General features: G+C 44.6%; 1 protein-coding gene across 2 annotated transcripts in view; it reads right to left on the bottom strand.

Annotated features, from left to right (window-relative positions):
• The window catches only part of SLC38A1 (solute carrier family 38 member 1), a 78,615-nt gene extending 59,287 nt beyond the window's left edge, over positions 1–19,328 (bottom strand). Inside the window, exons 1-2 of one of the 2 annotated variants that reach the window (XM_045165453.1) lie at positions 19,155–19,328; positions 4,391–4,507 (exon numbers count right to left, since the gene is read on the bottom strand). The gene's annotated coding sequence lies outside the window, so the exon portion shown is untranslated. Of the gene's footprint in view, positions 1–4,390; positions 4,508–18,834 lie in introns of both variants that reach the window. The other variant, XR_006640959.1, reaches the window with a different exon arrangement.
• Positions 19,329–22,331: the final 3,003 nt, after the last annotated feature.

Genomic DNA, 22,331 nt, shown 5'->3' on the forward strand with positions numbered 1-22,331 from the left:
ACATTTTATGTCTTTCATAAATCTCCCTACACTTTTAACTATAAAAGGAGTCATGTCCCATAATCTTTATGTTCACGTTTATAGAAATACCATGTCATCTTTAGTCAATAGAGATGCCCTTTTATGAAGTAGTAAGTTTAAAAGGAAAGCAGTTGTTTTAATGCGTCAGACCACAGGGCACACACATAGCTGGGTACAGATTGAACGGACACAAAAGCACCTCTGATTTAGCAATCCCAGTTTAATAAAAATGCAAATCCTCAATAAATGGCATCATGCAGGATCAACCACCCAACCTGGAGGTCAAGCAGCAAAGGACAAATCTGTGTTTTGAAATTTAGCAAACAGTTTATCCATCAACTGCAAGAGATTAAATCAATCTCTTCAATGAAATCACTCCATGTCAGGGAATTAGGGAATCAAAAACTCATACTCTGGGGATTTAGGTTAATCCACCTGAAACTATATTTCCTCACAGAAATGAAAGACTTGCCGAGTTCACATTTTCCCCTACATGGATGATTGTGATTTAAATTTCAAAGGGGTCACCATTAATATATAAGAGTTTCAGGCTTCCCAGGTGGCTCAGTGGTAAAGACCTACCAATGAAGAAGACACAGAGGATGAGAGTTCCATGCCTCAGTTGGGAAGATCCCCTGGAGGAGGAAATGGCAGCTCACTCTAGTATACTTGCCTGAGCAATTCCATGGACAGGGGAGCCTGGCAGGCTATAGTCCATAGGGTTGCAAAGAGTCAGACACAAGTCAGGCTTAGCAACTGAGCACTATCACCACAGAGTTTCAGACACACAGCATCACAAACCAAAAAGCAGGTGGCCACAGAGGTGTGGTACTGTGATTTATCATAAAGTGAAAGTCAGTCATGTCTGACTCGATAGTCCATGGGTCACAGTCACACATGACTGAGTGACTTTCACTTTATGACTGTCACTTTCCCTTCTCCAGGTGATCTTCCCAACCCAGGGATTGAACTCAGGTCTCCCACATTGCAGGCGGATTCTTTACCAGCTGAGCCATAAGAGAAGCCCAAGAATACTAGAGTGAGTAGCCTATCCCTTCTCCAGCGGATCTTCCCAACCCAGGAATCAAACCAGGGTCTCCTGCATTGCAAATGGATTCTTTACCAACTGAGCTATCAGGGAACCCCTGATTTGTTATAAAGAATACATATTTGGTCTTTGTTCCTACTTCTGGCTCACAGCTCACCAAACCCTTAGAGCTTATATAGTTAAGAATCTGCCTGTAATGAGGGAGACCCAGGTTCGATCCCTGGGTCGGCAAGATCTCCTGGAGCAGTGAATGGCAACCCACTCCAGTATTCTTGCCTGGAGAATTCCATGGACAGAGGAGCCTGGTGGGCTACAAACCCCATGCGGTTGCAAAGAGTTGGCCATGACTGAGCGACTTACACACACTGTAAGAGTGATAAATGTCTTTTGTTATGTTAATGACCCAACTCTGGGAAAGCACCTAAGGATGGGGGCTGGTTGCCAGTGGAGTCAAACACTTGATTAGAGGACTGGAATTTTCCATCCTATCCATGATTTCCGGGAAGAGGAGAGAACTTCAATCAATCACTCATGGCCAATGAGTTCATCAATGATGCCTATATAATGAAGCCGCGAAAAAAAATTAATAAAGGAGGTTCGGAGAGTATCCATACTAGGGACCCAGAACTCCCCACATCCTGGACCCCACACTCCACAAGGACAGAAGCTCTTTTGTTGAGGACCTCGCCACTGTACTGCTACATTTGGCTGTTGGTCTGTATCTTTTTGGGCTTCCCTGGTGGCTCAGCTAGTAAAGAATCTGCCTGCAATGTGGGAGACCTGGGTTCGATCCCTGGGTTGGGAAGATCCCCTGGAGAAGGGAAAGGCTACTCACTCCAGTATTCTGGCCTGTATAGGCCATGGACTGTATAGTCCATGGGTCCCAAAGAGTCAGACACCACTGAGTGATCTTCACTTTCACTTCACTTGTATCCTTTGATATCCTTTGTAATAAATGGATAACCAAGTGAGTAAACAGGTTTTCATGAGTTCTGTGAGCTCTTCTGGAAGATTACTGGAACCAATGAGGAGGTCATGAAAACCTCTGATTTATGGCCAGTCAGTCAGCAGCACAGGTAACAACTCGGACTTGTGATGGCGTCTGAAGTGGAGGGCAGTTTCATGGGATAAAGACCTTGACCTGTAGAATCTCATTCTAGCTACTGGTAGATAATGTCAGAACTGGGTCAACAGTTGTTGGTATGGGGAAGCCTACACCCACGCACACCCACACACGTGCACATGTTGGTACTGGGTCCAGGAATCCTTTCAAGAGGGAAATGCAACTTTCAAAGTCAGGCCTGTAAAGGTATGGGAGCCTCACTTGGATAATCTCAGTGAGGTGATGTCTCAGGACCAAGGGAGTCCTCAGTGAGTCTCAGGACCAAGGGATGAAGCAGAATGTCACTAAGATTTTTTTTTTCACCTCCAATGGTAAACCCCCTTGGATGATGTTTTGATGTTTTGTCTGACCCTGAATTCCACAACTGTAACCTAGTTAAGAGTGAAAACTCCAATGTGCCAATGTAAACATCCTACAATACCCAGGAAGTAATATTTAAAATATGTAATATTTAAAATAGCAAAAATATGATAATATTTTCTGGACCCTCAGAAAGTACTCTGGAATGATAATTCTTCAATAATTTCTTTCTTCTTTTCCCAACAGCTAGGCCACAAGTTACTTCTTTTTATTCACACATTTAGAACGAGACTTCTCTGGTTCCATGATCCTTTATAGCTTCCACAAGATAAATACTGTCTACTATCTCAGGTTCCAGAAGGCTCACCCTTTCTGCAGAGCAAGGCCTCTTCTGGAAACCAGGAAGCAGGGACAAGAGACTGAAGCTCTTTGAACTCCTGATCTAAAGCCAACCTGGCAGCTCTGAGCTGATTCTTCCAGCCAGGGTGGCAGTGCTGGAGCTTGGGCCATGACTAATTGCTTTTAGTGCCTTCACACAGCAGCAATGTCTACAGCCTGTGTTTTCTTTGCAAAAGTTGAAGCGCATTAAAAAGGCTGAAGCCCCCGTCACCTTTTGGCCCCCTCTAAAGAAAGCCACACAAGTGGACCAGACTGGGTCATTCCTAGGAGTCTTGCCACCCTGGCTTTCACCTAAATGACTCCCTCAGAGGCTACTGAAGCGATCCTGCAGGGCTTCTAGAAAGTTCACTCAGTGGATGGCGTTTCCAATCTGAGCTAAGGAGTCCTTTTCTCTCCATAAACTTGTAGGAAATAGGGTACTAGACAAAAAATTTCTAAGGAGAGGAAAAGGTGACTAACAACAGATTTGAGTCTACTGTTTGTATTTAAACTTTTATGTTAATATACATGTGTGTATACAAATATATACTATGTACACACACACACACACACACACACACGCAATGGACAAAAGAGGAAAAGAATAGAAAGAATAGATGAAGTTCTGGCCATTAAAATTATGTCAGTAATAGGCAAATGCCAGTACTAAGTTAATCACATAGGATACATTTATTTTTGCCTTGGCTTAAAGAGAAATTCATTTTTTCACAGTTCCAGAAGTCCAAAATCAGATGCTGGCAAGTTTTGTTTCTTCTGAGGCCTCTCTCCTTGCCTTACAGATCGCTGTCTTCTTGCTCTGTCCTCACATGGTTTTTTGTCAGTCTCTGTTTTGTCTAGGTTGTAATCTCCTATTTTTTTTATATAATACATTTTTATTGTTATGAAATAGCCTATCTGAAATCTAACTTACTCTTGAAAACAAAAACTGGAAAAATGCAGAAAAGTAACAAAATTAGTGTCATTAGTCACTAAAAAAGTTAAGGCCATACTTAGAAAATACTACCCATTCAATGTATCATATATTTATTGAGTGCTAGGTGATGAAAGGATTTTAAAAGCTTGAAAGGGTCAAATTCAGGGATCTGAGGCAGTTTCACAGAAAAGTCACATATGAACTGGCTATTGAAAAAGGGGAAAAAAAAAGTTCTGGTTCTAAAGCTAATACATACCCATTGCAGAATCTTTAGAACAAACATTGTACAAGAAACCCAACATCCAAAATGGGCCAGTGTTAAAGTTTAACGTGCTTCTTCCTCCCTTCTTTTCTCCTTTTTCTTTTCCTTTCTTTCTTCCTTTTTAGCTCTCTTTTATTAACTTTGGAATTTTAGTGTTTTTAGTCTATTGTTTTTCATGTAATACTACACAGTACACATTTGAAAATAGACATGTTTTTTAAAAAATATGTTAGTTCCCTATTAACAAATAATATAAGTGTAGAAAAATTAGAAAACACAAGCTTGCAAATGAAGGAAAAAACAAATAAAAAGAAAAAAAATCACCTGTTATCTCAGCAAGCAGAGATGATCACTGTATATGTATATTGGAGTATCAGCTTCAGGGGTTTTTCTATGCACATAGATACAGTGCCTGGCACACAGTAGACACTTGATAAGTACCTGTTAAATGAAAGGAATAAGTACAGATTTTTTTTAAATATGTATACATTACAAAAATGGAAATCATACCACAGAGTTTTTAAGATGTATTTTTTCACTTAACAAGATATAGTCTCCCATCCTGAGTTATGTCCATAACACAGTTCTACATCATTACTGAAAATGCTCCTTAACTGCTTGACTTGCCATAAATTGACATCCAGCCTGCTACTGCTGGCCAGTCGCAGTGCCTGGTGGATGGGAGACAACAGGTGGAGACGGGCCCTAAGCTGAGACTTCTCAATGAAGGGGAACATGGCCCATGACAAAGAGACAGGAAGTGCAGGTCAAGTTTAAGAAACAAAAGAATTATAGTTTCACTGAAGGACAGAAGCAATTATCAGACTGTACAGTTAATTATAAGATTGAATGAGATCATCATGTGAAGATCTTGATGTTAACCCAACAACAATGACTATCCCCCAGCGTCTATAACAGGTTACAAATGACAGTTTACTAAGCACAGAACATTTCTGTTTCTTCACTACAAAATTCAGAGATATTCTTAAGAAGCAGTATTATCTTGGTGTGCTTATTGGTACATTTTACTAACAGTACCCATGTAAAATACACAAACTTCTCTACTCTTCATGGTGATACAGATCAAAAAAGAGGTTATACAGAGAATTTAACATTGCTTACAGGCTTCCTTGGTAGCTCAGCTGGTAAAGAATCTGCCTGCGATGCAGGAAATCTCGGTTCGATTCCTGGGTCAGGAAGATCCCCTAGAGAAGGGATAGGCTACCCACTCCAGTATTCTTGGGCTTCCCTGGTGGCTTAGATGGTAAAGAATACACCTGCAATGTGGGAGACCTGGGTTTGATCCCTGGATTAGGAAGATTCCCTGGAGAAGGGCATGGCAACCCACTCCAGTATTCTTGCCTGGAGAATGCCCATGGACAGAGGAGCCTAGAAGGCTGCAGTCCATGGGGTCACAAAAAGTTGGACACGAATGAGGACTAAGCACATACAGTCTACTGAAACAAGCAAGACCTTTTTATATAAAGTAACAACAATAAAACACTTGCATGATAGAGACCAAACTGTACAGTAAAACAAAGATAAGTCCAGAAAGATTTCAGAGACATACATATGTACACATGGGAAGGAAAGAAGGAAGGAAGGAAGGGGGAAGGAAGAAGTTGGAGCCTGGAGAAATCAGGTAAGATTTTACAAACAGTTAGGATATGAACTATGCTTAAAAATAGGATTTAGACTGGAGTAGGGAAGGCATTCGGAGAAGGCAATGGCACCCCACTCCAGTACTCTTGTCTGGAAAGTCCCATGGACAGAGGAGCCTGGTAGGCTGCAGTCCATGGGGTCGCTAGGAGTCAGACACGACTGAGAGACTTCACTTTCACTTTTCACTTTCATGCATTGGAGAAGGAAATGGCAACCCACTCCAGTGTTCTTGCCTGGAGAATCCCAGGGACGGAGGAGCCTGGTGGGCTGCCGTTTACGGGGTCGCACAGAGTCGGACACTACTGAAGCGACTTAGCAGCAGCAGGGAAGGCATTCCTTGCACTAGAAACAGGGCAGGCAAAGATATGGTGGCCAAGTGTGCATAGAACACCCATTCAGATGAATCTAGCGGAAGCAGAGAGATCAAAGAACACATTCTTGAGTAGGAAGAGTTTATACTGGTTTGGTAAAAGCTGGTTAAAAACTGTAGAGAGGAAACCAAACCAAAAAATATACTATAATTTAAACATTGTCCAAAATTACTTTGGGGGATAAAAAAGGAAAAATACACTTAGATTCCACTAACAGAAAGAAAAATTGGTGGAATCTAAATCCCCTCTAGAAGCGTAGCTGCAAATGAATGTGGGAAATGTAGTTTTCAATTTTTCATCCTTGCAGAACTGGACTAGAAAGAAGTGGGAACAAACACTGACTGGGCCAATCTGTCACAAAGTTTCTTAGCAACTGAAATTGTAGTTTGTTAATTAATCCCCCAAATTGGAAGGAAAGCTATGACCAACCTAGACAACATATTAAAAAGCAGAAACGTTACTTTGCCAACAGAGGTCCGTCTGGTCAAGGCTACAGTATTTCCAGTGGTCATGTATAGACGTGAGAGTTGGACCATAAAGAAAGCTGAGCACCAAAGAATTGATGCTTTTGAACTGTGGTGTTGGAGAAGACTCTTGAGAGTCCATTGGACTGCAGGGAGATCCAGCCAGTCCATCCTAAAGGAGATCAGTCCTGAGTGTTCATTGGAAGGACAGATGTTGAAGCTGAAACTCCAATACTTTGGCCACCTGATGCAAAGAACTGACTCATTTGAAAAGACTCTGATGCTGGGAAAGATTGAAGGCAGGAGGAGACGGGGATGACAGAGGATGAGATGACTGGATGGCATCACTGACTCAATGAACATGAGTTTGAGTAAACACTGGGAGTTGGTGATGGACAAGAAATCCTGGCGTGCTGCAGTCCATGGGGTTGCAAAAAGTCGGACACGACTGAGCGACTGAACTGAATTGAACTAATCCCCCAATCTACTGATTAGCAGGGTGGGATTTCCAGGTGGCTTAAACAATAAAGAATTTGCCTGTAAATGTGGGAGATCCAGGTTCAATCCCTAGGTCAGGAAGATTCCCTGGAGTAGGAATTGGCAACCCACTCCAGTATTCTTGCTTGGGAAATCCCATGGACAGAGGAGCCCGGTGGATTACAGCCTATAGGGTCACAAAGAATTGGACACAACTGAAGCGACTTAGCATTCACGCAATAGAGAGCAAAGTGGTGGGGACCAGGCACCCATTTCGCTGGTACAATTTTAGCAGGTGCTGCAGTGCAGCCAACAGCTGTGGTGGTGAATTCCTGACCATCAGATTTGGCCTCAGTGATGTGTTCCCGGAGGATGCAGTTCAAACAATGAGAAGCTGGCTTCCTGATGGAGGCATAAGAGAAGACCCTTAGGTGAGCTGAGTGGTGGTACTCTGTGTTTATTCCTAGAGACTGAGCCCAAAGCCTGGTCTGCCATTTTTTCTAGCAATTTTATAGGCTTTAATTCCCTGTATTCAATCCCTTTTGCTTAACATACAAGAGATCTCTGTTTATATGCAGTTAAACCCTGACTGATATTCTTAATTTTATTTTTTTCAACCTCTGAAATTTTTTATTATGAGAACTTTTAAACGTATGCAAAAGTGAACATAACATAATAATGAACCCCCATGTACCAACTTCAATAATGATCATTTCAGGCCAGTCTTGTTGAAGTTTTACTCCCAGTATCACCTAGAATTATTTTACAAGACATTCCAGATATCATCTGTAAATACTTCAATACATATTTCTAAAAAGTCAGATCCATTTTTAAAACAATACCACCATATCACAATCACATCTAAAACGTAACAAGAATCCCTGCTGCTGCTGCTAAGTCACTTCAGTTGTGTCCGACCCTGTGTGACCCTATAGACGGCAGCCCACCAGGCTCCATCGTCCTTGGGATTCTCCAGGCAAGAACACTGGAGTGGATTGCCATTTCCTTCTCCAATTCATGAAAGTGAAAAGTGAAAGCAAAGTCGCTCAGTAGTGTCCAACTCTTTGCGACCCCATGGACTGCAACCTACCAGGCTCCTCTGTCCATGGGATTTTTCAGGCAAGAGTACTGGAGTGGGTTGCCATTGCCTTCTCCTAACAAGAATCCCTAAACGACATTAAATAGCCAGTCATGCATGTGTGCTAAGTCACTTCAGTCATGTCCGATTCTGGAACCCTATGTACTGTAGCCCACCAGGCTCCTTTGTTCATGGGATTCTCCAAGCAAGAATACTGAAGTGGGTTGCCATGCCTTCCTCCAGGGGATCTTCCCTGACTCAAGGATCAAACCAGAGTCTTACATCTCCTGCATTGGCAGGCAGGTTCTTTACCACTAGCACCACCTGGGAAGCCAAATATCCAGTCAGGTACACGTAACTTCAAAACTGCTATGAATGATTATTGGTGATTAAGAAGAATAAGATCATACCTCTCCTAGTTCAGCTCCTGGGAATGAATTATGACAGCTAGGTCAGTGGTTTTGAGAATGTGTTAGGTATAAGGCCAGTTAGGTTCTGTCTTCCTGATAACTCTTCCCACAACATGTCTTCCCACAACCAACTGAGTCTATTTACATACTGGAGGTCCCTGGCTCACCGGACTCTCAGATGGTAATAATATGATCTATGAGCTGCTTCACTATATTTCAAAAGGCCTCAAACAGGCTAAACAGGTTAATTAAAATGTCATGAGTCCTTAGTTTTGGCAAGATTGCCTTAACTTGGTGTGATAATCCTAGATTCTGACTGGCAGTGTAATATATCTTAGAGTACCAAAAGTGGGAAGTGAATTAATATAATTCAAGTTACAGTCAAAACTCTCTAAACAGTATGCTTAAGATCCAGCTGTTGCACTGCATATAAATAATACTTCAGTTAAAATAAAAACTTAGAGTGGATACAATCTTTGAAAACCCAGGGTCCTTGGGAGGTGGGGAATGACCTTGGGTAGTGCAAGACTGGGATCCAGTAAGCAGTCTCAGAAGAGACGGTGTTTTCTCTCTTCTTACTCAAAACTCATGACTTAGCCAGTGCTCCTGGTCTCAGCTCTGCTAGGACCTGGCCTCCCACTCTCCCTCTGGTGGCTCCCCCAACTTCTGTCAATCACGCTCAGCTCCATATTTGGAAAGTGACTTTGAACAATCAGCCTGCTCCTGTCTCTACGGCCAACAGTCTAAACAGCTTACCCCTGTTCTCATCACTCCCTTGAACCCTAGTTCCACTGGCAAATCCTGGCTCCACCCCTCAGGAGCTGTGCTGACTCTGGGCAAGTAGGTTAATATCTCTTTGTCTCAGTTTTGTCATCTGTAAAATGGAGATGAAGCAGTATTTACCTCACAGAGTCGCTATAAAGCTTCCACAACTGGGTCCGTACCTACCCTGGTTCTGGTAAGCGAGGGCGACTGTCACTGCTACTATTGCTACCTCTTCCTAATCAAGGCAAGTGGCCTTTTCTCAGTTCTCAACCTTTCACCTCCCTGCACAGGAGGGACACTGTTTCCTGAACCCCACCACCTTGCTTCTCACTGCATCTGCAAGCATCCGCATTCTCAGAGGAACTGTTTCCAGCCTCCACTGCCAGCTCCTGTTCTCCTCCCATCCTCTGTGCTCTGTGTGGGGGCAGCCCTACCCCCACCCGGCTTCCCTTCATACACTCCAAACTCTTTCCTTTGTAAGTTTCAAGCCTGAAGTGTCAGTCTTCATCCCACAAGGGTGCCTTTCAGATCTCTTTTCCCCAGGGCTTTTCGTTTTACAAAACTAGAATTCCTCTAGAAATTAGGAGATAGGATCTCTGTCATACTTCCTACTTGCTGATGATCACGTCACTTAACATGCCATGTATTTCTTTATCTGTAAACTGATAAAGCTGGAGGGGAGAGACAATCTCTCAGGTTCCCTCCTCCTGCTCAGAAAAATTTTCACAAATTCTTTTCAGATCCCAGCTGCCTGGGAGACCTCTTCACGTGAATGCTTGTCGTGACCTCCAACTCAACGTGCCCCACTGAACATACCATCTGACCTCACACATCAGCTTTTCTATTTCTGTTCACGATAATGTTGGTTCCCCTCATCACTCAGACTTGGAACTCGGGTATCTAATCAGTCTCTGAGTCCTATCAACATTTCATACCATCCCTTCCTTCCTCTTGTTCCTTCTGGCTCCACAATCGTAGCCTGGCTGGTCGCTTCCCCCCGTGCTGCCTACTGAGCCCAGCCCACTCCATTTACAGAGGCAGATTCTTCCTGAAAATCCATGTCTTGGCGTATTCCTCTTTTCCCCTTGCCAGTCCTAAGTGTTTCTACTAGTCGAACCCCTGGAACAGCAAATTCAAAGCCAAGATTGCCCTTAACTCTTCTTTTTCCCCTTAATATTTATTTATTTATTTGGCTGTGCTGGGCCTTAGTTGCGGCATGTGGGATCCCTGACCAGGTATGGAATTCAGGCCTCCTTGGGAGCGTGGAGTCTTAGCCACTGGATCATCAGGGAAGTCCCCTCTTAACTCTTTAAATTTCTCTCCCAGGATGTTCCTTCTGAACCTTTCACTTCTGTAATGGATCTGCTTTGCAGTTTTCGGCTTTCCTCCCACTGCCCCCCACCCTGGCCCTGAACATACTTCTCAGCCACTTCCTTTCCCATTGAGCCTGTGCCCACTAAGTACATTTCTTTCAAAAAGCCCAGCTTGCTGGCTTGTGTGGTTTTTTTAAAAAAAAAAGATTATTTCAAGCCAAGCTTCTCTATAAGGTCTTCCTCCAGTGACCACTTGTGATTATTTACCTGTGATGACTTCTCATAGCACTTTTGTATACTCACTGGATTATAGGAAGGGGTCTTATATGTTTTCATGATCTCTTTATGGAGTTATCCTCCTTCCTAAGTACATTCTCAACTTCTCGAGGACAGGGAGCACAGACCTCTTAGCTCAATACACAGTGATAGTAAAAACGTTAACAATAATGACGACTCAACTGATCATCTGCCTGCAGACAATACAGCACAATCCTCACAAACACAATTTCTTAGGAAAACAAAACAAAGATGAGAAGTTAAAAGAAGCAACATGTACAGCTGCTCCACATAGTTTTCATTAACTCTGCCACTGTATTTTACTTTCGATCTGAGCATGCACAAAGTATGTGATAATATATTTAAAATTGTAAAGTACTATATTAATGAAAGGTATCTATGATTAACAACACAGTCACTATGGCTGGAATGTTTAAGAATTCTTGGTATGATTTCTACAAGCCCACAGAAAGGGTTATATTCAAGTAGTGGTTCTCAACTAGGGACCATTTTGGCCCCCGCCCTCAATGGACACTGGCCATGCCTGGAGACATTTTTGGCTGTCACAAGTGAGAGGGTATTGTAGGCTTCTAGCAGAGAGAGGTCAGAGGTGCTGCTAAACATCATACAATGCACAGGACAGCTATTCACATCAAAGCTTTATCTGGCCCAAAGGCCAGGAGCACTGGGGATGAGAAGCCCTGTGTACCAGGAAGCTCACAGGGGAGTAAGGACTGACCACTCCTGCGGGGGGCAGAGAGGAACAGTTCACTGCCTTGAAATGATGGACCCCTGGTCCTGTCTTGTTTACAGTATCCCAACACCTGCTCCACAAGAACTCTGTTCAGGTTCCTAGATGATGTTTTGTTTTTATTTTTGTATTGAACTATTTCATTTTATTAGAAAATATTTGACTAGTAATACATGTACACAGTACACCACTCATACAGTACGAAAGCATCTACAGTGAGAAAAGCCTCCTTCACTGCTGTGCTGTGTGCTCAGTTGCATCAAACTCTGCGACTCCATGGACTGTAGCCCTCCAGGCTCCTCTGTCCATGGAATTTTCCAGGCAAGAATACTGGAGTGGCTGCCATTTCCTACTCCAAAGCCTTCACTGCCTATCCCGCCAAAAGCTCCCTCCCATGTTTTCTTCTATAACTTTCACAATTTTATTTTTTACATTAAAATATTTGACTCATCTAGATGAATTTTTCAAATGTGTCTTATTAACATGCCCAGCCTAAGATGTCTAGGAGTTAACCTTCCCATTGAGATGTTTTGCAATTATTCTGATTTCTCAAAGAGAGAAAATACTAATAAACTTTAGAAGTTAATGAAGGTAACCTGCAACTCTGGATACAGGAGAACAGATTGTATTGTATATTACATTTTAAAATTTAACTTTAAACAGTGTCTTTGAACAGTGTGAATACACAAAAGTAAAAATCTTTCTCATCAACTGAAAATTAATAGATTTAAATAATTATGTACAGAGTTCAAAAACAACCCAAAATATATTCCTATAGCCTTTGAGAAAGTCTCTTTTCTGCACATGTACTTTTTGCTCTAGCAATACCTCTGATCAAGAACTACTACTGGACTAAAAACAGTGAATGGCAACTTATTTTTTTTTTTTTTAAGTTCTAGCTAACTCCAAACAAAATACTCTAGGAAAAATAGAAATCATGACAAATTGAAAGCACCCCAGAGTGGTGCATGTAAGTTCAGTTCAGTTCAGTTGCTCAGTCATGTCCGACTCTTTGCGACCCCATGAATCGCAGCACGCCAGGCCTCCCTGTCCATCACCAACTCCCAGAGTTCACTCAGACTCATGTCCATTGAGTCAGTGATACCATCCAGCCATCTCATCCTCTGTCGTCCCCTTATCCTCCTGCCCGCAATCCCTCCCAGCATCAGAGTCTTTTCCAATGAGTCAACTCTTCGCATGAGGTGGCCAAAGTACTGGAGTTTCAGCTTTAGCATCATTCTTTCCAAAGAAATCCCAGGGCTGATCTCCTTCAGAATGGACTGGTTGGATCTCCTTGCAGTCCAAGGGACTCTCAAGAGTCTTCTCCAACACCACAGTTCAAAAGCATCAATTCTTCAGCGCTCAGCTTTCTTCACAGTCCAACTCTCACATCCATACATGACCACTGGAAAAACCACAGCCTTGACTAGTCGGACCTTTCTTGGCAGAGTAATGTCTCTGCTTTTGAATATGCTATCTAGGTTGGACATAACTTTCCTTCCAAGGAGTAAGGGTCTTTTAATTTCATGGCTACAATCACCATCACCAGTGATTTTGGAGCCCCAAAAAATAAAGTCTGACACTGTTTCCACTGTTTGCCCATCTATTTCCCATGAAGTGATGAGACCAGATGCCATGATCTTCATTTTCTGAATGTTGAGCTTTAAGCCAACTTTTTCACTCTCCACTTTCACTTTCATCAAGAGGCTTTTTAGTGTGTGTAAAGAGGATCACTTATAAACATTTAAAAGTATACCTTTATTTGAAAAGAGAAAATATAATAAAACACCATAATTCATACTAAATGATGCTTACAGTCTTTGAACAAGCTTTTTTTCTTTTTGGACTTTTTCTCAGGCAGAATCTGAAGTTCGGATTAACAGATGCACTCTCAAAGATCTCTCCTGCTTCTAAAATCCTCTGAATTTATGATTCTATATACTGTTTCTTAATGAATCATTTTCAGAGATAAGATGGGCTTGTAGACAAGTCTTTTGAATAGGTGACTCAGACTGCTGCTACTGCTAAGTCACTTCAGTCGTGTCCAACTCTGTGCGACCCCATAGACGGCAGCCCACTAGGCTCCTCTGTCCCTGGCAAGAATACTGGAGTGGGTTGCCATTTCCTTCTCCAATGCATGAAAGTGAAAAGTGAAAGTGAAGTTGCTCAGTCGTCCTCGACTCTTAGCCACCCCATGGACTGCAGCCTACCAGGCTCATCCGTCCATGGGATTTTCCAAGCAAGAGTACTGGAGTGGGTTGCAATAGGTGATTCAGACTGCTGCTACTGCTAAGTCACTTCAGTCGTGTCCGACTCAGACTAGTAGTCCTCAGTTCTAACTACACATAGAAATCACCTTGGGAGGTTTGGAAAAATAATAGTGATAACATGCCCCCTAACACACACCAGTTTCTGATTCAGTTCGTCTAGAATGGAATCTAAGCATGGATGTTTTAAATGCTTTGAGAAGATTCTAATGTGTTTCCAATACTAAGATCTGCAGATTATATTAAAAGCTAAAAACAAATGTAGCTGGAGCCCAAGTAGGTAAGACAAATAAGCAAAGCAGATTGGATACAAGGAACTGGAGAACATGTGTCTCATCTATTTCAGTAAAAATAAGACAGATCTTTTTATTTCTTTTCAAGAAATGCCAGAAATCAAGTTTTAAGTGAAATTCAGATACTTAAATGTTGACAGCTAATTCCAAACAATTTTAAGAGAACAAGTCCTACAAAATACACCCACAGGCTTCATTTGGTTCTCTAGTCACCAACATAACAAAATCAGTTCAATAAATCAAGCCCAACTTTTCCTCTGTGTTCTGTCCTGCCATTCTCCCAACTCAAAGCCCCCTCCTCCCAGACCTCGGGCCATAAACTCTCCATTTCCTTTTCCTTTCCATTGTTCCCTTCTTTTCCCATCTTCTTTGTTTTCCATCACTCCTAAGAGACGGAAACTGAGATCCACACATTAAATCTTTATGTGGCCCTGGCTGCATCACTCTGACGGGCTTCTCTACCTGGGAAAATTCAAGTTATAAACTGTAACCTGAGGCTGTGACTCCATGATGTCAACAACCAGTTGGTTTCGTGAAGTCGGGGGAAAAGCCAATCAAGCTCATAACTTCATATTACCAAGAGGTTTATCAAACAAACAATATATGGAAGTCGTCATTTAATTTCTGTTTTTGTTTTGTTTTTAAATCTAAATCACTTATAAAAATTACCCCAGTATTGTTTTTAAAAAATTCCCCTGTCTGAGCTCTATGCCAGGCCAACTAAATCTGAATCTCTGGAAATAGAGTCTGGGCATTGGTAGCTTTTAAGAGACTTTAGGTGAATCTGGTGTGAAGCCTGCTTTGAGAATCATTAATCCTGACCTATCTCCTAAACCTGCAGATTACCAGAGTCTGAACTTGTTCAAGGATATTCTTGGCTCTGTTCTCATTGTACCTTCACAGCTCAGACATTGTCATTAGCATCATACAGATGAGAAAAGGAGGCATTAAAAATGTTAGCTGAGTTACCCAAGGGGACCCAGTTAGTTACAGGCAAAGATACACTATAGCATTACCTGAGGCAGAGTTCCTTGACAGCAACCTGGGTGCTTGCAAAGTTTACCCAAACCATGGTGCTTTCCTATGACTGGATTCCTTTATGCTTAGTAAGTAACCCTAACACACAGGTGGTGAGCTGAAAACTAATGACTAAAATGCGATCAATTCCAGATATAAGTTTTTTAAAAAGGTTCAATTTAGGGCCAGTGTTCTAGGGTGTCCTTCTCTAAAGTCTATGATGCTATTTGGATTTCACTTCCTTCTATGCACTTGCTTCCCCCACCTCCATACTACCTTTCACAGATGCACATTCGCCCAGGGACTGAAAAGTTTCAGGTAGTTTCCGTTAAAACATTTTCAGAAAAATATTTTTAAATGATTAAATATTCGTTGAACATTAGAGGTAAGGGGAACTTTCCTGATCAACTTCCCCCACCTCCTCTGATAGATGAGAAACCTGAAGTCTCTTTTAATTTAGTACCTATGGAGTACTAACAGTGTGCCAAGCTCTTCACATCTATTATCCTCACTAACCCTTCAGGATAACTCAGTAAGTACCACTATCATCACCACCATCACTACCATTTAACAAAGGGGGGGTGGGAAAACTGAGGCTCCGAGATGCTGAACAACTTGCCCAAGGTGTCTAAGCTGATAAGTTGAGACTGGGCATTTACATTTGACTCAAAGTATCTGTCCTTACTTCACCTTCCATCACCTGGACTGATGGTGCAAAATGTGAAAGATAAATATGAAAAGGCTAGGAGGTAATCAGTGAACACTTATTTAAAGAGGCAGAAAGTGGTATTTGGGCTAAGCCTTTTACAAATATATAGGATTTCAGCAGGCATTCCAGTTTGGAATCAGCATCAATATTGAGGCAGAAAGTGACAGGGAGGACATAGGGTGAACTGGGAGAAAGTGATGGAAAGAGGTGAGGAACAGATTGTGGAAGGTCCCAGATGCCTGACTAAGGAATTTAGACTTTAATTGTAGGCAACTGATTTTGAAAAACAGTGGTTTTTGAAAACCACTGAAGGGTTTTCAAAAGAAAGATTAGTTTAAAATTAGTTTAAAAAATACAGATCCCATGGAAGTGTTGAGACTGAATTAGGGGAGCAGAACTTTATACCCAGGAGACCAACTAGAAGCCCATTACGCCTCCTTTGCTGGCTACTTTACTCTTTACCCTTCACCGTGCTTGCATCTGCTCCCCTGAGTGCTAGTTTCTTCAGGGCACCTCCATGTCTGTTTCACCATTTTTGAATCCCAATAAACTCCTTAAATTGCCCTGTCTAAATCAAGTGATAGAGACCTGAACCTGGGCAGTGGGAATGGAGATGAAAAGACAGGTTTATGCATCATTTGCAGATTCCTGGTAACTGCTCAAAAACGGAGAGAAGGCGAGAGAAAAAGCACAGTAGAAAGAGACTCCGATGCTTCAACTTAGCAGAGGAACAAATAATGAGATCTAGAAAGAAAAGGATGGTCAACAGTAGCACTAAGTGGTGAACAAGATGTTTTGACTAAGATCTCAATCCAACAGGCATTTATTAAGCAGTTATTCTGTGCTGGGCATTAGGGAAACAATGGTAAGTAAGACTAATTTTGCGCTCATGCATCACCCAGGGAAAGAAAAAGACAGTCTAGCAATAATCAGGTGTCTGGTCTCTTAGTCTCAGGACAAATGTACCCTCTTACAAGACCCACCTAGAAGGTCATCTATCTCAGGCATCAGCCTTCCTCACAAGATTGACGTGGTTCTATTCGTTCACTGCAAGAACAAATCTCCAACATTCATTTATAGGTGTATTTATTGTCTGTTTCCCCCCAGGAGAAGGGACAGCTCACAGAAATAGGAACTTTTATCTTGTAGTTGCTAACTGCCACATAAACTCTCAGTAGGAAACACTCATTGAATATGTTTAGGGGGGAAAAAGTGAATTCACCTCATCAAGGTTAAGGCCTCAAGCCAAATCAGGTGAGTTTAGTAATGTCTAAGGAACTACTGAGAACTGAGTAACTCTGAGGAGTAAAGCCAATTTGAGGTTGGGGCCCAAACTGAAATCCTACCATCATCAGACCTGTCTGAAAAATTTCAGGAATACCCAGCCGGTGAGAGATTTTCATTTAACAATGAGGCCAGCCAGCCACCTAGCTCAGGTTTTATTTCCGTCGTCGTTCTGACGTCAGAAAAAGCACGAGTTGCCGCCGTTTCTTCTATCAAGGTGACAAATTACAGTCTTGTTGGGCCCTGGAGTCTGCAAACGATGGATTTATTCTCTCCTTCCCCTTATATTAAAAAGTCTTAAACCCACGGCAGAGATGTCAGATCCTTTTCCAAATGCAAATAAATACGGTTTCCTAGCTCTCGGGTCTTTTTCAACTCATGAAATACATCACCAGGGATTCGTCCGCCAAAGTATGTGATACTGGTGGCAATTAGGTTTTCACCGGAGAACCAGAGCAATAAGTACCGGGTCAGACACAAAGGACTCACAATTGTAGCACCAACTTCCCAAGCCGAAGACAGCCTGTGAAAGGCACCTCCGAAACGCCGGGACGCGGTTACCGCGAAATTCCTTTTGCCGCCATATATACTTGTACCTTCTAACTACAGTTCAGTCCAAACCCAGGGCTGGGCACTTCCACAGGGAAGCGACGCCCAGGCAGCCCTGTAGCCTGGGGGTACCAGTGGGTGCTGAGGACCCCGAAGCTCCGGGAGGGGAATGACGGTGGTGGGGGCGTGCACCGGGGCGAAGGAGCACTTTCCTCGGGGCACCCGCCCGGCGAGGTTAAAGGCCTATTGTGGTAACATTTAGGGACGCGAGGGTGATTCGGGGGTGGGGGGAAGACGTGGGAGTGCTGGGGAGGACACTTGGCGCTCGGGCCCCGCGCAATCGTTGCCCTTTTGTTCGCCAGCTCCACCGGTTCCTAGCTTTCAGAACGGCACTTCTCTCTTTCTCTCCTTCCTTTGGGAAAGAACCTCTTTGGGGAGGGAAAGGGCAGTGAGTCACTGCCAGCATCGCTTAATAATCCCCCTCACCCCTCGTCCCCCAACCTCATAGCCCGCATCCTCTCCGTTACTGAGAGCCGGGCAGAGCTCGAGAAGGGCCGGCGAGCGTGTTCCTGTTTACTCGGGCTCCGTGGCCAGTCCTCGAGACCCAGCCGGCCGCATACTCAACCCCGGGCACATCACATGCCTTTCTTGGGGCTCCTACGACACAGGAAATTCCCCGCAAATGCCCAGCACTCAACCACTCCTCGGGAATGCAGTGGAGCCCTCACCTCGGCGCGCTCTCTAGACCCGCGTGGTCCCTAACCCGCGAATGATTTAACCAGATCTGGCACCACAATCTGCCACTAAGAAAACAGACCCCAAAAGTAAGCCGCAGCCCACGCAACGCTAAAACCACGGGCTCCGCGCCTCTTTACACTGCCGCAGGCGGTCAGCAGAACCGTGGATCTGACTTTTCTCTTGGTAAAAGCAAAATCCGAACGCATCCGGCTCAGCCGCGCACTCCTTCCTTTTACGCCCGCATGGATGACTTCTGCGTTACCGCCTCCTCTCACATCTAAAACGTCCCTTTCCTCCCCACCGCTGCTCCCTCAGCTCTCCCTGGGAAAGGGAAATCCTCTTACCTCGGACCAAAAAAAAAAGGGGGGGAAAAGTGGTATCCGCCCTTCCCGGATTTTCCCCCAGCCTTGCGATGTCCTTTGTGTCAAGGTCTGGCTGCCTTGGCGGATGAAAGGTGCCTTCCGTCAGCGAGGGCTGGGCGGGGAGGCTCGGCGTGGCGTGGCGATTTCCGAGGAAGGTGAAGGGCGGCGACCTTCATGCGGAGCGGCGTGCCGCCCCAGCCCGCGCACTCCTGGCTCTCCTCCTCCTTTCGGGGCCGATTGCATCAGAAGCTCCCCCCACCAGCAACCCTTACCCACACGGTGCTCGCCAGCCTCGCACTCACATCCGCTCGCTCGGCCGCAGAGGGTCTCGAATCAAATCACAGTCATTCTCCTACTAGGGGACGCGTCGCCCTTGCGCATCCATGGCTCGCGATGGTTTAGCTGTTCAGGCTATTTATCCGCGTCTCGCGTGCCGTCGCCTCCCCTCCTGCGCGTCCGCTCTTTAACCGAAGATGCGTGTCACTGAGCGGTGCCCGTCACATGGTGTCTCTTGCCTAGGCGGCCGCCCCTGGCTGCCTCCTTGTCGCCGTCCGCCGAGGATGCGGCGACCGCGGCCGGCGAAGGTTGAGCATCGGAAAGAGAGAGGGAGCGAGGGAGGGGTTGCGGGGCGCTTGTGCGCCGGGAGCGCCGGCGGTGGCACCGGGAGCGGAGTGTGCGCGCAGCCTGGACACCTGCCCCACGCCCTCCTGGTGCCCTGCGACGAGCCCAGAGCCCAGCTGCAGCGGTGGCCGGAGACTGGGAGCCCTCGGAGATGGAGAGGGGAGGTGGCTTGGAGGGCACGGAAGGAGGCGAGGAGGACTGTGCGATGGGGAGCTGCGGGTGCATTGGGGGTACGCCGGAGCCGGGCCGGGGCGCGTGAGCGAGGGGAGTTGCATTGTGGGAAGGGCGCCGCGTGAGGATGGCCGCCGGAGTGGCTGGTCGGCTCACAGCCCTGCAAGCAGCGTGGGAGCCGCTGGCAGCAAGGGAGCGGCGTGGAGGCTCCCTAGGGACGGCGCGGAGGAGGCCGGGATCGGCCGGGAGCGCGGACACCTCTGGAAAGCCTTTGTCCGTCACCCGCAGTGGGAGGTGCCTCCCCTCTTCCGGATCCAGCACCCGCAGTCCCGGCCAGCGCGCACCCCGAGATCTATGTTGAGGGGCTCCGTTGGGGGAACTGGGTGGTTTTGCTGAGCTGGGGCGCGCTCTGGGCTGGGAGGAGACCCCATGTGATCGAGCCCCGGGCGTGGCGCGTCGGGGATCAAGAAGCCGGGCGCTCGAAATCTGGGGTCAGCGGGGAGCGAGGGCGCAGGATGGAAGGATCTGGGGCTGCTGGGACCGTTTCCCTTTCTTTTGCTCTCTCTTTGTTCCAGGCACAGCCCCTCTGAACTGACTGGGCACTTCCTTGCAGGGCAGTGTGTTTCCTTAAAATGGCGACAGGAAATCCCACCTGCGCGTCAGCCAATGAGAGTCAGCGCCGCGCGAATTTGCGCGGTGGAAACTCGAGCCTTCTATTGACAGGAATGGTTGCGTCTCCGTGTTCCATCAAAACAGGAAAAGGAAGGTGAATCATCTTTCAAAAATTAATCTACCAGGCGCATTTCAAAAGGGCAGACGGAATAGCCTCTGATGGAGTGGCTATGGCTTTTTAGTCACCGCTGGAAAAGCGAGAGGAAAACCAAACGCCTCATAACTAGAATACTTGTTCCGTCGAGTGGCAGAAATTGGTCTTGGTTAGTTCGACAATGGCTGTCTGAGAATCCTGTTCAGAAGGCCAGCTCTTGAATAAACCGGAGAAGCTGAAAGGCAGTGCAAACAGAAAGGGGAAGATGATGGATGGGGAGCCTCGCTCAAACAGACCTGCGGTCAAATTCTGCCTCTGACACTGCTTCCCTCGCCTGCTTAACGTTTGTCCTTAGTTTTGTTCCCAAGTTTGTAAAAAACAACACCACCACAGTTAGCAGTACCCATATCCTAATAATAGTATACACGTCGCCAAAAAGTTGGTTTTTCTCCCCCCTCCCTTTCTAGAGGAAGCTAATTTAGAATGAAATTGCTAATTATAAGTAGTGTGCCCTTTGCCTGGCAGGGATAATGCTTATAAATAAGGTAGGAAATCTGAACATGCAAAATGATAGACTGAGCATGGCTCCATCAGCTGGTTACCTTATCATCACTGGTATATTCCCCAGTGTTTAGAGAGCATGTCTGATTGTCTGATGGAAAGCTTATCTTTTGATTAGGGTTTTAACTTATTTCTGTGCACCTAAGGCTGCAGTTAGGTAGCATTTAAAATTTTTTTTAAATTGTGGTAAAAATCATATAATATAAACATACTATTTTAACTATTTAACTGTATAGTTCAGTGACACTAAGTACATTCATATTGTTTTTCGACTCTCACCATCATCCATCTTCTGAATTTTTCAGCTTCCTATACTGAAACTCTGTTCCCCTTAAACACTTAACTCCCCATTCCCTTTCCACCCCACCCCCAAAGTACTTTCTGACAGCTGTTGTAGCTACCTTGTATAAGTGGAATCAAGCAGTATTTGTCTGCTCTTAATATATATTGTAATGCATTTTTTAAGGTTAACTTATGTCCTATAAACAGATTGTACCTTTTTTTCCCCCTCCCTGTTCTCCCGGTAGACTCTCATTAGTTATCTATTTTATACATAGTGGAGAAGGCAACAGCACCCCACTCTAGTACTTTTGCCTGGAAAATCCTATGGACGGAGGAGACTGGTAGGCTGCAGTCCATGGGGTCGCTAAGAGGCTAAGAGTCGGACACGACTGAGCGACTTCACTTTCACTCTTCACTTGCATGCATTGGAGAAGGAAATGGCAACCCACTCCAGTGTTCTTGCCTTGAGAATCCCAGGGACAGGGGAGCCTGGTGGGCTGCTGTCTATGGGGTCGCACCGAGTCAGGGCAGGACTGAAGCAACTTAGCAGCAGCAGTGTATATATGTCAGTCTCAATCTCACAATTGATCCTACTTCCCCTTTTCCCCCTTGCTGTCCATACTTCTGTCTCCTCTGCATCTGTGTCTGTATTTCTGCTTCGTAAACAGGTTCATCTGTACCATTTTTCTAGATATGTGTGTTAATATTCAATGTTTGTTTTTCTCTTTTTGACTTCACTCTGAATGATAGTCTCTACGTCCATCCACATCTCTGCAAATGGCACAATTTCATTACTTTTTATGGCTGAGTAATAACTACTGGTGCCAATCAATGAATTGGTAAAGTTGCAGGATACACAATTAATGGACAGAAATCTCTTGTATTCTTATACACTAGCAACAAAAGACTGGAAAGAGAAATTAAGAAAACAATCCCATTCACCATTTTAACAAAAAGAATCAAATACTTAGGAACAAACCTACCTAAGGAGGCAAAAGACCTCGACTCAGAAAACTGTTCAGATACTGAAATAAAGAGGACACAATCAGATGGAGAGATATACCATGATCTTGGTTTA

The sequence above is a fragment of the Bubalus bubalis genome, chromosome 4, assembly GCF_019923935.1.
Source record: "Bubalus bubalis isolate 160015118507 breed Murrah chromosome 4, NDDB_SH_1, whole genome shotgun sequence".
Lineage (NCBI taxonomy): Eukaryota > Metazoa > Chordata > Mammalia > Artiodactyla > Bovidae > Bubalus > Bubalus bubalis.